This window comes from Eumetopias jubatus, unplaced genomic scaffold, assembly GCF_037043125.1.
Source record: "Eumetopias jubatus isolate StellerSeaLion01/CBP00866 unplaced genomic scaffold, mEumJub1_p1.0 scaffold_2, whole genome shotgun sequence".
Lineage (NCBI taxonomy): Eukaryota > Metazoa > Chordata > Mammalia > Carnivora > Otariidae > Eumetopias > Eumetopias jubatus.
Window position 1 is genome coordinate 68,464,644 of NW_028274808.1, and position 6,159 is coordinate 68,470,802.

Below are 6,159 nucleotides of genomic sequence, written 5' to 3' on the forward strand. Positions count from 1 at the left end.
AGCTGGAGATTTCAAACTGTATCACAAAACTGTAGTAATCAAAACTAAAAGGTTTCTGGGGCACCTGGGTGGCTCAGTCGATTAAGGGTCTGCCTTCAGCTGAGGTCATGATCCCAGGGTCCTGGGATAGAGCCCTGCATCGGGTTCCCTGCTCAGCAGAGAGCCTTCTTCTCCCTCTCCTTCTGTTACTCCCCCTGCTGTTCTCTCTCTCTCTCTTTCTCTCTCTCTCTGTCAAATAAATAAATAAAATCTCTTTAAAAAATTAAAAAATAAAAAAACCTAAAAGTTTTCTACACTGCAAAAGAAAACAATAAAACTAAAAGGCAACATACAGAATGGGAGAGAATATTTGCAAACCACATATCTGATAAAGGGTTAATATCTAAAATATAAAAGGAACTCATACAACCCAGTTAGCAAATAATAATAATAATAATAATCCAATTAAAAAGTGGGCAAAGAACCTGAATAGACATTTTTCCAAAGAAGACATACATGAAAAGGTGCTCAACATCATTAATAATTAGGGAAATGCCAATTAAAACCACAATGAGATGTCATCTCATACCTGTTAGAATGGCTTTTATCAAAAAAGAGATAACAAGTGTGGTGAGGATGTACAGAAAAGAGAACTCTTGTACACTGTTAGTGGGAATGTAATTTGATATAACCTCTATGGAAAACAGTGTGGAGCTTCCTCAAAAATTTAAAAATAGAACTACCATATGATCCAGGAATTCTACTTCAGGCTGTATGTCCAAAGGAAACAAAATCACTATCTCAAAAAGACATCTATACCCCCATTTTCATTGCAGCATTATTTATAGTAGCCAAGACAGGAATCAACCTAATTGCCCATTGATGGATGAATGAAAAAAGAAGTCATGGTACATATATAGAATGGAATACCATTCACCCATTAAAAAAAAAAGGAATTCATGCCATTTGCAACAACATGGGTAAACTTGAAGGCGTTATGCTAAATGAAGTAAGTCAGACAGAAAAAAGAAATACTGTATGATCTCACTTATATGTAGAATCAAAAAAACGGAACTCATACAAACAGGTGGTTGGTTGAGGGGCAGGGAGAAGGGTGTGTGAAATGGGTGAAAGTGGTCAAAGACTACAAACTTCCAATTATAAGATGAACAAGTTCCCGGGATGTAATACACAGCATGGTAACTATGATTAACAATACTCTTTTGGGGTGCCTGGGTGGCTCAGTCAGTTAAGCATCTGCCTTCAGCTCAGGTCATGATCCCAGAGTCCTGGGATCAAGTCCCATATCAGGCTCCCTGCTCAATGGGGAGCCTGCTTCTCCCTCTCTCTTTGCCCATCCCCTCTGTTCATGCTCTCTCGCTCTCTCTCGCTCTCTCTCTCTCTCTCCCCAATAAATAAAATCTCTAAAAAATAATAATTTTTCTGATCCACCATCTGTGGTGTAACTGCTGCCAAGATGCAGATTTTCGTGAAAACCCTTACGGGGAAGACCATCACTCTCAAGTTTGAACCCTCGAATACAATACAAAATGTAAAGATCAAGATTCAGGATAAGGAAGGAATTCCTCCTGATCAGCAGAGACTGATCTTTGCTGGCAAGCAGTTGGAAGATGGACGCACTTTGTCTGACTACAACATTCAAAAGGAATCCACTCTTCATCTTGTGTTGAGACTTTGTGGTAGTGCTAAGAAAAGGAAGAAGAAGTCTTATACCACTCCCAAGAAGAATAAGCGTTTAAGAGAAAGAAGGTTAAACTGGCTGTCCTGAAATACTATAAGGTGGATGAGAATGGCAAAATCAATCGCCTTTGCTGCGAGTGCCCTTCAGATGAGTGTGGTGCTGGAGTTTTCATGGCTAGCCACTTCGACAGACATTATTGTGGCAAATGTTGTCTGACGTATTGCTTCAACAAACCAGAAGACAAGTAATTGTATATGGGTTAATAATAAAAGACATGAACTAACAAAAAAAAATACTGTTTTCTATATTTGAAAATTATTGAGAGAATAAATTTTAAAAGTTCTCATAACCAAAAAATAAAATACTATATCTATGTAAGGTGAAATTGACTAACCTTATTGTGGTACTCACTTCAAATATACACATATGTCAAATCAACTAATGTATGCCTATACAATTTTCTATGTCAATTATATCACAATAAAGCCAAGGCGGGAAAAGGAAAGGAAAAAATTACCTAGATGTCCAAAACATGAAGAAGCAGCCAAGTAAATTCTGGTATACATCCATATAGTGGTAAAACATTATTCAGTCATTAAAAATGATAGTATAGATGTTTATATGTATTGTTATGCAATACATGTTTATAAGTATTGTTATGCAAATAAGCAAAATACAAAAACTACATGAATGGAATTACCTCATTTTCATGTCAATGTTTATGTTTATATATATGTATGTAAAATATTTAAACATATTACTCTGCCCCATAAAAACACATGAAATAACAATGGTTGACCCTGAAAGATAAACTTAAGATAACACAAATAGTAAATAATGGACCCTAAATTCAAACTCATACCTCTCAGATTTTGAAACCACAGTGATTTTGAATATGAAAATATATGATACTAAGATTCTATGTGAATGGCATGTTTAAAGTCATGGAAAAGGTTATCAGCAGAATCAGACCAAAGACAGAAAAGGACAATAAGAATTTCATGCCCAGGGGTGGCCAGGTGGCTCAGTCGGTTTGGCATCTGACTAGATTTTGGCTCAGGTCATGATCTCAGAGTCATGAGATAGATCCCCACGTCAGGCTCCGCGCTCAGCATGAAGTCTGCTTGAGATTCTCTGTTTCTCCCTCTCCTTCTGTCCCTCCCCCTGCTTGCACTTTCTCCCTCCCCCCCTCCCTCTCTCTCTCAAATAAATAAATTAATCTTAAAAAAAATGAATTTCATGCCAATGTTCATTCCAAACACTTGTCAAAAATATCTCATGGTTTTTAACCTTCGTCATTCAACTCTCATAAGAACTAAGTTGAACTCTTTAATTGGATTATAATTCATAAGTGTGATCAAATTATTTTTAAAGTTAAACCCATAATTAAATAAATATACTTTCAACTTCTAGAGGCTAGAAACATAGTAATTTGCTCTTCAGCACTCTGTTCAGTTCTTTTGAAAAAGATTTACCATGTTGGAGTTCACTTGAACAATAGTCTGAAAAGATTTCATGGTGTGGAAAATGATTTTCTCCAATGATTTTGGGTCAGTAATTTTTCTTGAAATTAGATAAACCAGCATGACATTCAGGACTCAAATTAAGACCAACTTGTTCAAACTCAGTTTTCCCAAAGCAAAATACAATATAGTGTCAATCTCTTTCTCATCTGCATTATATATTTGAATGAAAAATCACCAATTATATCAAATTCATCTTGTGTTCACAGACTACCCATTTGTTCAGTTGAATTGTGATCAATTAGCTCTTGCTATGTCTAAGCTTGCTCAACCTTGAACTGTTACCACCAAAAAAGAGCTTTCCCTAGTCCACATCATTTGCCTGACTCCCATAAGAGTTACCCACAGCCTTTTATGATCAGATCAAATGTCACGGGAAACATATCCTTTCAGCTTAAACAGCCAGGAGCTATTATTATTCTTTTTTTTTTAAAGATTTTATTTATTTATTTGAGAGAGAGAGAGAATGAGAGAGAGAAAGCACGTGAGAGGGGGGAGGGTCAGAGGGAGAAGCAGACTCCCCGCCGAGCAGGGAGCCCGATGCGGGACTTGATCCCGGGACTCTGGGATCCTGACCCGAGCTGAAGGCAGTCGCTTAACCAACTGAGCCACCCAGGCGCCCTATTATTATTCTTTTTTTAGCAAGACAAATTTGACCTCCTGTCCACAAGTTTCATATCCCAGAGTGAATCAGGTTTATCATTTAATTTACAATTAGATGACTGTAATGTTCCTACCTGGCAGAAAATACAACAAAATCTTTTATCGGTTACCTTAACATAAAGCCTGGGGAAGAGGTTTTAGGGTGAGAAGAAGAAAAAGCAACTCTTCTTCATGTTTGGTTTGAATCTTGTGATTTGACACCACTGTAAGGTTTAAGGGGAGAGAGGAGGTAGTAGCTCTTATTACATTTATAACAGCTACTATGTGCAGGATATTCATGTACATCATATTAGTACGCTTAAAACCCACTAAGGTAATATTAAAATTATTAATTTATAGACAAATAAACCATGGCTCAAAAGATTAAATAATTTGTTCAGGTTTATTCAGTAAGTATCAGGACAAGTACTCCAACATTTTTCCGACTCCATGTCCATGCTCTTTCCACTATTTCATCCTATCTCTTTAAATATATCTGCCTCTTTCCTCCTATCCTCCCCAGCTCCCCAAGACAAGAACTGACAAGTGCCTGTTTCCTGGTAGCTGCATAAAAAGGTAAGAATAGTTTTAACCTAAGATAATCAGAAGCAAAGAACATAGCTACTACAATATCTTGAGTTTCAAAACCTAAAACAGACAAGTTTGAACCAAGTCAAGCTGTCCCATTCTTCAGTGGGGAAACCAATTAATTCTCATAAAAAGATTAGGCTCTTATTTTAAGTCCAAAGAGGAACATATTATAGCTTTATGAGAAATCCAAAATTTTATTGAATCAATTGGGCTTGATAAAAATTGATAGAGTTTATTAGGGTCTCTGAAATTACAACAGACTCTAAGCCACATGCAGAAAAAAAAAAAAGCTGGCACAAGATTTGTTTTATTTACTGCAAATTCTTAATACCTAACTTTTTTTAAAGATTTTATTTATTTATTTGAGACAGAGCACAAGCGGGGGGGGGGCATAGGGGCAGAGGGAGAGGGAGAAGCAGACTGTCCACTGAGCAGGGAGCCCAACATGGGGCTCAAGCCCAGGATCCCAAGATCATGACCTGAGCCGAGGGCAGATGCTTAACCAACTGAGCCACCCAGTCAACTCAATATCTAACATTTTAATAAGAATTACTCAATAAATATTTGTTAAATCCAAAGTAAATATTGTCCCTTATGCCAAGCTTATTCATAATTTTTAGAGATTTTTATTTTTTAGTGTTTTAAAACAAAAAATGTATTGAGAAATTATTACTGACTGGAAAGATTAGTTCAAGAATTTTTCAGGAAAAAGAAAAGAATTTCTCAGGAGACTTCAGTATTAGGAATAGTTTAATTTTAAGGCCCCATTACACTGATACCACTGAAAATAATAGGTCTCTGATGACAATAATCAGTAACATGCCTAGAAGCTTCAACTGAATATTCAGAAAAGGCCAGATATCTAAGATACAACACTTCTTCTATTCTAAGACATTATCAATAGCAATGAACACCATTGGTTTAATAATAGCTCTTTTTGGACAAAAAAAAGTAACAGTGTATTAATTGTAGTTAAATAAGAAAAAAAGTATTACTTGTATTACCCAATAATAGGATATTCATAAAATAAATAAAACTTTATTCATAAATATCGCAATCAGATTTTTAGTCTAAGACTTCTTCATAATGTATCTTTAATAATACTTCTGAGTACTTTTCAGCCACTGCAATTTAGGATAACGGTGCCATGTAGTTTTTTATAACACAGTTGGAATCTTGGCCTCCTAGTAACATTAGGACATTAAGACATTAGTGTCATTAGGACAGTTATTAAAAATCTAAAGCTTATAAAATATAGCTGGACTGTCATATCCAGCACTGGGAACCAAGATAATTTAGATTAACCCCCTAGCCCTGACAAAAGACAAATAAAAAGCTGGACAAAATATATTTTTTGGAAAGCAATAAAAGAACTAAAAAGAGGGAAGGCTAACTGAGCCAAGATACGAGGCACTACAGAACTCTAGGGAAAAGAATCCTACATTCCAGGATGCTTTTGTTCCAGAAGCATTCGCCAATCCTAAATAGTTGACCAAGACAGTGAGGAGCATTTTTTTATACAGAAACCAAAAAGAATAAGAGAACCCTAGTGAGACATAATTTGCCTCAAATTCCCCTCTTTCCTGAAATTATATCACCTTAAAATGAGTAGCATATTAAATAAGGAATTTGCAATGAGAAAACAGATTCATAAGTTAACAGTACATTTATGGGTTATCCACTGTTTGATTCATACATATGGCTATTTTCAAGTTAAATATT

General features: G+C 35.8%; 1 pseudogene; it reads left to right on the forward strand.

The window, feature by feature from the left end:
- Positions 1-1,456: 1,456 nt before the first annotated feature.
- LOC114210151 (ubiquitin-ribosomal protein eS31 fusion protein pseudogene) lies at positions 1,457-1,950 on the forward strand (annotated as a pseudogene).
- The last annotated feature ends 4,209 nt before the right edge of the window (positions 1,951-6,159 follow it).